Source organism: Coregonus lavaretus, assembly GCF_964263955.1.
Source record: "Coregonus lavaretus genome assembly, chromosome: 7".
Classification (NCBI taxonomy): Eukaryota; Metazoa; Chordata; class Actinopteri; order Salmoniformes; family Salmonidae; genus Coregonus; species Coregonus lavaretus.
This window is the reverse complement of record NC_139994.1, coordinates 15,884,413-15,895,054: the sequence shown is the minus strand read 5'-3', so window position 1 is coordinate 15,895,054 and position 10,642 is coordinate 15,884,413. Positions and strand designations below refer to the sequence as shown.

Below are 10,642 nucleotides of genomic sequence, written 5' to 3'. Positions count from 1 at the left end.
CCTTGAGAACAATGCTGACAGGAAGCAGAGACAGGGGTCTATAGAATTCCACAGCATGGCCGTAGGACTTAACTACCTGATGTATGTATCTGATGTTTGTGTGAGAAGATGGTCCAAGAGGGCCCCTTTCCTGCCCTTGGCCATGGGAAACTATAGAGTTATTCTATAGATGGTGTTGAAGACACTCTGGAAGATGTGCATAGCAACCAAGAGGAGGCTGCCAACAAAAAAGGTCAACAATTGAGTAATTGAAATATTGGTAGATGTACAGTACCAGTCAAAAGTTTGGACACACCTTCTCCTTCAAGGGTTTTTCTTTATTTTTACTGTTTTCTACATTGTAGACTAATAGTGAAGACATCAAAACTATGAAATAAAATATATGCAATCATGTAGTATCCAAAGAAGTGTTAAACAAATGAAAATATATTTTACATTTGAGATTCTTCAAATAGCCACCCTTTGTCTTGATGACATCTTTGCACACTCTTGGCATTCTCTCAACCAGCTTCACCTGGAATGCTTTTCCAACAGTCTTGAAAGAGTTCCCACATATGCTAAGCACTTGTTGGCTGCTTTTCCTTCACTCTGCCGTCTGACTCATCCCAAACCATCTCAAATGGGTTGAGGTCGGGGGATTGTGGAGGCCAAGTCATCTGATGCAGCACTCCATCACTCTCCTTCTTGGTCAAATAGCCCTTACACAGCCTGGAGGTGTGTTGAGTCATTGTCCTTTTGAAAAACAAATGATAGTCCCACTAAGCCCAAACCAGATGGGGTGGCATATCACTGCAGAATGCTGTGGTAGCCATGCTGGTTAAGTGTGCCTTGAATTCTAAATAAATCACAGACAGTGTCACCAGCAAAGCACCCCCACACCAAACACCTCCTCCTCCACGCTTCACAGTGGGAACTACACATGCAGAGATCATCCGTTCACCCACACCGCGTCTCACAAACACACGGCGGTTGGAACCAAAAATCTCCAATTTGGACTCCAGACCAAAGGACACATTTCCACCGGTCTAATGTCCATTGCTCGTGTTTCTTGGCCCAAGCAGGTCTCTTTTTCTTATTGGTGTCCTTTAGTAGTGGTTTCTTTGCAGTAAATCGACCATGAAGGCCTGATTCACACAGTCTCCTCTGAACAGTTGATTTTGAGATGTGTCTGTTACTTGAACTCTGTGAAGCATTTATTTGGGCTGCAATCTAAGGTGCAGTTAACTCTAATGAACTTATCCTCTGCAGCAGAGGTAACTCTGGGTCTTCCTTTCCTGTGGCAGTCCTCATAAGAGCCAATTCCATCATAGCGCTTGATGGTTTTTGTGACTGCACTTGAAGAAACTTGAAGTTCTTGAAATGTTCCGTATTGACTGACCTTCATGTCTTAAAGTAATGATGGACTGTCGTTTCTCTTTGCCTATTTGAGCTGATCTTGCCATAATATGGACTTGGTCTTTTACTAAATAGGGCTATATTCTGTATACCACCCCTAACTTGTCACAATGCAACTGATTGGCTCAAACGCATTAAGAAGGAAATAAATTCCACAAATTAACTTTTAACGAGGCACACCTGTTAATCGAAATTCATTCCAGGTGACTACCTCATGAAGCTGGTTGAGAGAATGCCACGAGTGTGCAAAGCTGTCATCAAGGCAAAGGGTGGCTATTTGAAGAATCTCAAATATAAAATATATTTTGATTTGTTTAACACTTTTTTGGTTACTACATGATTCTATATGTGTTATTTCATAGTTTTGATGTCTTCACTATTATTCTACAATGTAAAAAATAGTAAAAATAAAGAAAAAGCCTTGAATGAGTAGGTGTGTCCAAACTGTTAACGTTAGTGCATTTGTTTATCAAGGACTGTCTGCACTGTGAGAATTGGTCATTGGAATGATCTTTGTTTTGTGTTTCAGAAATAGAGAATGCTCACTCTCTGCAGAGAAAGTCTGACAGCATGTTGTATAGATCTGTAGATTCAGCAGATACACCATCATGCTCCAGTCCCCTTTGAACCCTGCCAACAGAGTGCCTTAGCTATATTACCACTAATCAGAATCAGTGCAATTGATGGCATTAATGGGGAATGCTGCCATCTAGTGTCAAAACTACAATTTGGGAATGTCCCCATAACAACAAAATGGACAGTGAAGGACAATTATTAAGGCACTCTTTATTGACGTGATTGAAAATGTAAAACTGGAAACCAATACACAAGCCATTTGGGTGTAAAGGGTTGGCCAGCATTAAAATTAATATAGTCATTGGGCCATTTGTGGATCATACAGTGGGGGAAAAAAGTATTTAGTCAGCCACCAATTGTGCAAGTTCTCCCACTTAAAAAGATGAGAGAGGCCTGTAATTTTCATCATAGGTACACGTCAACTATGACAGACAAATTGAGGAAAAAAAATCCAGAAAATCACATTGTAGGATTTTTTATGAATTTATTTGCAAATTATGGTGGAAAATAAGTATTTGGTCACCTACAAACAAGCAAGATTTCTGGCTCTCACAGACCTGTAACTTCTTCTTTAAGAGGCTCCCCTGTCCTCCACTCGTTACCTGTATTAATGGCACCTGTTTGAACTTGTTATCAGTATAAAAGACACCTGTCCACAACCTCAAACAGTCACACTCCAAACTCCACTATGGCCAAGACCAAAGAGCTGTCAAAGGACACCAGAAACAAAATTGTAGACCTGCACCAGGCTGGGAAGACTGAATCTGCAATAGGTAAGCAGCTTGGTTTGAAGAAATCAACTGTGGGAGCAATTATTAGGAAATGGAAGACATACAAGACCACTGATAATCTCCCTCGATCTGGGGCTCCACGCAAGATCTCACCCCGTGGGGTCAAAATGATCACAAGAACGGTGAGCAAAAATCCCAGAACCACACAGGGGGACCTAGTGAATGACCTGCAGAGAGCTGGGACCAAAGTAACAAAGCCTACCATTAGTAAAACACTACGCCGCCAGGGACTCAAATCCTGCAGTGCCAGACGTGTCCCCCTGCTTAAGCCAGTACATGTCCAGGCCCGTCTGAAGTTTGCTAGAGTGCATTTGGATGATCCAGAAGAGGATTGGGAGAATGTCATATGGTCAGATGAAACCAAAATAGAACTTTTTGGTAAAAACTCAACTCGTCGTGTTTGGAGGACAAAGAATGCTGAGTTGCATCCAAAGAACACCATACCTACTGTGAAGCATGGGGGTGGAAACATCATGCTTTGGGGCTGTTTTTCTGCAAAGGGACCAGGACGACTGATCCGTGTAAAGAAAAGAATGAATGGGGCCATGTATCGTGAGATTTTTAGTGAAAACCTCCTTCCATCAGCAAGGGCATTGAAGATGAAACGTGGCTGGGTCTTTCAGCATGACAATGATCCCAAACACACCGCCCGGGCAACGAAGGAGTGGCTTCGTTAGAAGCATTTCAAGGTCCTGGAGTGGCCTAGCCAGTCTCCAGATCTCAACCCCATAGAAAATCTTTGGAGGGAGTTGAAAGTCCGTGTTGCCCAGCGACAGCCCCAAAACATCACCGCTCTAGAGGAGATCTGCATGGAGGAATGGGCCAAAATACCAGCAACAGTGTGTGAAAACCTTGTGAAGACTTACAGAATACGTTTGACCTGTGTCATTGCCAACAAAGGGTATATAACAAAGTATTGAGAAACTTTTGTTATTGACCAAATACTTATTTTCCACCATAATTTGCAAATAAATTCATTACAAATCCTACAATGTGATTTTCTGGAGAAATAAAATCTCATTTTGTCTGTCATAGTTGACGTGTACCTATGATGAAAATTACAGGCCTCTCTCATCTTTTTAAGTGGGAGAACTTGCACAATTGGTGGCTAACTAAATACTTTTTTACCCCACTGTATGTGACATGGAATGGTATGGATACATCACTGGTAAGACATTCATGAGTCAACAAAGGGAACATAACAATAATGATAATATAATTCTCAAATTATAGCAAGTTCAGAATAACACATAAATAAGCCCTTCATATTGTGTTTTTCATCCATTGCAATAATGAAAAAATAACAATATGACATGTATTGTTCAGTAAGATGGTCCCATTTCAACATGAGTGCATTTTTCACATTACTACGGTCAGAGATTAAATTGTTATTTCAAGACATTACTTAAAGAATATTCAAGGCTCACATTTGAAAGAAGAGAACGAATTTGCTCAAAAGACATGCAAACAAGCAAAGCACATTAAAACCAATACAGCTACAGCTCAATGGCTGTGTTTACACTTGCAGCCCAATTCTGATCCTTTGCCCAATTTTTGGCAAAAGATCTGATCTGACTGGTCAAAAGACAATTTATCGGCAAAATTGGTCTGCCTATGTAAACGCAGCCAATATGCTGTTGTACATCATATTCACACCCTGAATACTTCAGCCTCCCCTATCCTAAACAGAATAGACCTCATTGGGTCCATATTAACAGTCCTTCCAGCTGCCTGGTGAGTAAAGCGTTCATCCTCACTAGCCCCTTTCCCTCACTAGCCCCTTTCCCTCACTAGCCCCTTTCCCTCACTAGCCCCTTTCTTTCAATCTGGACATCCTGGCCAATCAGTAGTAGTGCTTATGTTCTGGTTTTCATCATTCCCCTTTAATCAGGGACTGATTCAGACCTCAGAAACCAGGTGAATGGAAGCAATTCAATTCAATATTCAATACAACTTCATTATTAATATCACTGAACTCTGGCCAATCAGTAATATTAATCAATGAATGAATTAACTACCCAGTAGAAAAAGAACAGCAGCAGTCCCTCTCATTCCTGGTTGCAGGATGGTGGTCCCTCTGAGGATGTGGAGGGGCAGTTCAGCTGGTCTGGCGCTGAGGGAATGGGACACCCTAATGACGCCATGCGCTCTTCTGCCTTCAAGCACAGCTCTGCCAGGAAGCTGGCTGTCTCCTTCACCATGTCACTCTCCTCATCTGGACCCAGGATAGAGAGGAAAGGGGGAAAATGGTTTAAAGTTGGCCTTAGAAGGCGCCACAAAGCTACAAGTATGTAACAAGTTCCAGTAGTAAAGCCGGCTTTAGAGGTCAGTATCCCAAACCCAGAATAAGCCTATTCCTGGGCTAAAAAGCATGTACAGTATGGAGTACCATAGCACACTGTAGTATAACTATAGTGAACCTACTGTATGTGTTTTCAACAGATAGGAGTGTGTAGTTTACCATTGAGCTCCCTCAGTCTCGGGGTATCCTTCTCCTGCAGTCCTCTACAGATCTTCTTATGGGTGAACCAGTGGAGTCGCTGACACATCAACCCACAGTACGTCACCTGTAGTAGTAGTAATAGAAAACATGTATTAGCATTTATTAAGCATTTATAAGCATATAAGAACGGTGTATTCATGAACGTTATCATTAAGTGTAACCAAAGTAATAGAGAGGGAAACGAATGAGAGAAACCATGTGCTTCTGTATCGGAGTTCGGAGGTGTTTTTCGTACCATTTTGCAGAGGGAACATCTCTTCTCTGCCCCCCTCTCTCCACACGTAGCCCAGAACTCAGTGTCTATGAAGGTCATCTTACCCGTGAGAGCCTGGGTTAGCACCGAGAACGCTGTCGGGTCGTTACCCTGAAGACAAGAGAAGCAGTGGAACATGGAATGTTAAACATTGAACAGTGAACGCTCCCATACAGAAAGGCATTTGTAATAACATCAATTGTCAATATAATCAGAATTCATTGAGAATGATCATGGACTCCTTAATATGGAAATTAAACATTGAACATGTTTTGCGTAATCCAGTCAATCTTCAATTGGTTAATTTCCCGCGGGGACAAATTACGTGAGTCCATGATTGAGTCCATAGGAGGAGCCTTACACTGGATGAGACCTAAGTCAAGGGAAGGTTTGACTGGATGAATGACTGGAAGTTCACTCACGATCTCCACTGGTGCGATACTCCTGACCAGCTGCTGCAGCAGTGTGGCTTCACAGTAGGGAAACTTCCTGATGCAGTCTCTAATGAACTTCTCCTGGTACTGAGGAAAACCATCTCCATCCCTCCCCTTCAACAGGCTGAGAGAAGAGACATACAAATTACAAATTATTTTAAAGACAATGAAGCATGGAAATTGACTAGGGAACTGTCTATACAGTTTACACACAGCATGCATGCAATATACTGCACTATAAAACACAACAATTAGTACCCAATGGTTAGTCTGGAAATGTTTACAACAACAGAAAATAATACAATTGGATGGGTACAGGTTAGAATGCTAGCAATGCAATCAGTCACAGCAACCACTGTCAAGAGGAACAAGAAGATGCATGGAGAGTGACAACACACATACACACACACACCTCTTGATGAGCACATCTAGCTTGTCATCACAGTCCAGAAGGAAGGCCATGCATTTTTGCAGCACATAGCTAATGTAGTGCATCTTCATGGCCAGCAGCTCGTTCATATCCTGCTGCTTCACACACTGCTCACACAGCAGGTCCATGACATGGTAACACTTCTCTAATGCTCCCACGTCCACCAGCAGAGGGTTCTCCCTGACCAGAAGCACCAGCTGGGGGATGGGGGGGTGAGGGAGGGAGGGAGGTAGAAAGTGTTACAGAGAATGATAGAAAGAGAGAGACGGAGCAAGAGAGAAAGAGAGTTAGAAAGAGAGAGAGATAGAGAGTTAGAAAGAGAGAGGGAGAGAGAGAACGCGAGAGAGAGGAAGAAGAGTACAAAACGAATACCTTTTTTGTTTTTGTTTTTTTTTCTCCTATGGGGACAGCCGAAGAACCCTTTTAGGTTCTAGATATAACCTTTTTTTCTAAGAGTGTGTGAGAGCGAGGCCGTCACAGCTCATGTTCTAGAGAAGAGATTCCCAATGTCAAACAAAGCTGTTTAAGAGAAACAAATGAACACTTTCCAATGTTTCAACAAATTGAAGTCCTATTACGTAAAGAAGCACTAACCTTCACAGAGACAATGTGGCAGAAACCACAGGCTGAGTACTGACTGGTCACTTGGTATGCTACTGAATAAACACACTCTCCTATGACTTCATAACTGACTCAGAAAAACACTTGTAAAATAACTAGGCTATCTCATCTAAACATATGACAGCCACCAGGTGTGTGCAGTTGGTTAGACAGCCTAAACAGATCTGACTTTTCTTGTACATTGGTGCACTACCCTGACCGTAACATGACTTTAAGTAAACATTTCATTGGACGGTGTATAACATGTGTATCCTGTACATACGACTAATAACACTTGAAACTTGAAACATGACTTTAGCCAGCAGGCTAATACAGCACAGGTCTGAGAGTGTTACAGTGGTATCTCTCTCTGTGTCCTGCGTTCATGTTCAGACAGATAGATATATTTAGACAGATCTAAAGCGGGCAGCGGCACCATGGGGCGTGTGACTGCAGCCTGCAGCAGGTGAGGGTTGATCATGCAGGGAATGGAATTCAAAAGGGCACTAGGCTATCCAAGCCATAGTTGAATTATAGAATAACAGAGGGACTTAGGGGGAAGGGGGTGGGAGCCCATAATCAAATGTACCCCCCATCCCCACTCTCATAACTGTCAAAGATATCAATGTGCACTAAATAGGGAATAGGGTGTCATTTCAGAAGCACCCTTAGACTACTGGGAAAATGTAGTAAATCAAAGCCCATTGGGTTCCTGGAAACCATTCTGGCCATCTAAAGTGTCTTAACAACACGGTCAACACACTCCACTTCCCCAGAGTCAGATCAACTAAAGGATGCAATTTGTATGTCTCTGCGTGCAGTTTGAAGGAAGTTGAAGGTAGTTTCTGCTAGCTGCTCCGGTGGACATCCAGTCATTGAGCTAACGCTAGTTAGAAATGGCTTCAGAAACGACCTTCCACTTCCTACCAACTGCACGCAGAGACATACAAATGGTATCCATGAGTTGATCTGACTCAGGGTAAGTAGAAAAATTACAAAAAATATATCCTTTAATGCATTTTATTCTCAATTTTACATAAACACTCACACTAAAAGCAATCTCGTAGAGTGTGCAGTGCACAGAGCTTTAAGGGGAGTTTATTTTTATTTTTTTTACTTCCCCCTTAGATAAGAACCATTTAGAATTCAATGTAGAATATAATATCTCTACCTTGACAGGGTTGAGGTTGGAGGTCATGAAGATCTTATGAAGAGGTCCGGCCAGTTTGGGGGGCAGTTTGGCTTCTCGCTCCAGCCCCTGAGGTCTAGTGTAGTACTCCAGCCGCGCTCCAGAGAATAAGTTGTTGATCACTGTCACACAGTCGTGCTGGCCTGAGAGTAAGGACAATCATCATAATCACAATCATTACCATCATCATCATCTTGATTTTCATAATCATCATAATAAACAACAGTTTGTGACAAGGGGACTGACATCAGGGCTGTGATCTATTTTGTTTTAAATTCAGCCAATTCAGAAAAAGTAACCAAAAAGCAGAGTATTTGCAGGAAAATAAGTTTAAGGTGATCACTGCCTTACCCACAAAAGCAGCCATCTGAGCAGCCATGCGGCCTACTGAGTTGACCAGGTCTGTCTCTGCACCCGCATCCAGCATCATGGACGTTATGTCTGTCTTTCCTGGGTAAGGGCAAGTTATGGCAAAGTGTAATTGTTTATTAAATTCTTATGAAGCCCTTATGAATGAGTTATGTATGGGTTATGAATGTTTTATGAAGTCCTTAAATATTGGCAAATGTACAGTATATGCTGTATGAAAAAGGATGCCTGCCCTGGACTAACCTGAGAGTCCAGCAAACATGAGGGCTGTGTATCCATAGTCATGTTAATTAGAGTTGACGTCTGCCCCGTGCTGTAGCAGCTGACGGCATGTGTCTGCCTGACCCTTGTATGCTGCATGCATTAGGGGGGTCATGCCATACTGAGGAGAGACGGAAAGGATCATATTATCATTTAGGGTACTGATTCTACTGGTATTCACCTCATAGCCTCCTGGTAACAGCTTTTTTTAACAAATACTAAAGAAGCAAACAAGTAAATCATAGGTTATTACTGTGTAATTACCATAGTAAATACCTGGTACTTTCTGTACTGTAAAATAAAGTGCTACAGAAGTACGAGACTGTCATTGTTACGTGTTTCTCCACACAGTACTTAAACATCTGACAGTTATGTCAGCGCTATACTGTGTGGTGTTGTAAGGTCGGACTGAGACTGTGTGGGTATATACTGTCAAGCTCTGCTGCTCCGTCTGATTCTGACAGACTGGACACACTTGTGATATGGTTGTTTTTTGAACATCCTGCTCCCCCCGCACACACACACACACACACAAAGACGTGGTCTGAAGTAGTCTGTGGGTTACATCTAGTGGCAGCGTGATGCTATTATGGAACGTCCTGGAGGACTGCATCCTGCCCTTTAGAGTCTCAGCCATATGTCTACATAACAATGGAAAACATATGCTGCAGGCCTCCACCTACAGAATGTTATACATGTCTCAATGGCTACACCATCCCAATTACATCACTCTGTTTGTTTGTGTCACTAACCATGTCAAAACTATTAGCGTGCATGTGTAGAGGACTTTTGTGAAATTCACTAAGTGACAGTTATAGTTTATAATATTCTAAACATCTCAGGGATATTGTGGCTAGTGTATGGATCTGGTACAATGATATCTTGTTAAAGAGAATGACAAATCTCATCTTAGCGTTGACAAATGACACAAACAACACAGGTAACTTTGTCAGAGTTTTCCACAACCAGACTCCCTAGCCCCACCCATACCTCATCCAGACAGTTGACTCTGACATCCTTGGAGCCCAGCAGCTCTGCAACCTCCTGCACATCACCTGGTTCACACAGAATATAGATTTTAGATATAGATTGAAACATGCAATACCTCTATCTCATACAATCTCTCTTATAAATGATATGTGCAATCTCTCATTCTCTCCACATAGGTAAACTCTAAAATTAGGTTTTGGCATGAAACTGTGATTGTGAAAACAGGTGCACTCAAGCAGTTTGGTATAAAATGATTTAATTTGTCATAATTTATGTTGGTGATGATATTGCGACTACTATGGGAAGTAACCTAGGCTAATGAAATTATTACTATAACATTATTACATAAAAAATGTAGCCTACTGAAAATGCATAAAGCAAAAAAAATTAAAATCATATTTGTGTGACAATGCAAGACAATATTGTGGCAAAATGCATTGAAAAAAGGAAAACAACAGAAAAGCATGTTTACCAAAGTCAGACAAAAAAATCTACAAGCAATTTACCTGCAGCAACAACCTGAAACATTTCCGACTCAGCTGCTGAATGATCACCTTTCTTGGGAGCAGACATTCTCTTTGTTGTTAAAATGTAATTAATATTATCTGAGTTCACAAGTGTTGACAAACAATATCTTGCTGTGCATATGAATTTATCCCAAACTCGTTACTCCATTTGACCTGACGACAGTAAAAGGTGATGGACTTCACCAAATGTATAATAGGATAACCATCCTTGGACTACACAACAATGTGAAGAAAAGCGGTGACAGATTGTCCATAGCTTAAAATGCGTTAATGTCATGCATGTATGTCGAACATATATTCTAATTCCTCTTTATAATCAAAATC

At 41.6% G+C, this 10,642-nt stretch overlaps 1 pseudogene across 1 annotated transcript; it reads right to left on the bottom strand.

The window, feature by feature from the left end:
• Positions 1-4,810: 4,810 nt before the first annotated feature.
• LOC311131902 (ankyrin repeat and MYND domain-containing protein 2-like) lies at positions 4,811-10,364 on the bottom strand (annotated as a pseudogene). The gene is made up of 10 exons: positions 10,298-10,364; positions 9,792-9,856; positions 8,784-8,922; positions 8,523-8,621; positions 8,154-8,314; positions 6,365-6,579; positions 5,941-6,076; positions 5,501-5,629; positions 5,224-5,329; positions 4,811-4,977 (listed from the first exon to the last, which is right to left on the bottom strand). The product of its transcript is annotated as an ankyrin repeat and MYND domain-containing protein 2-like (transcript).
• Positions 10,365-10,642: the final 278 nt, after the last annotated feature.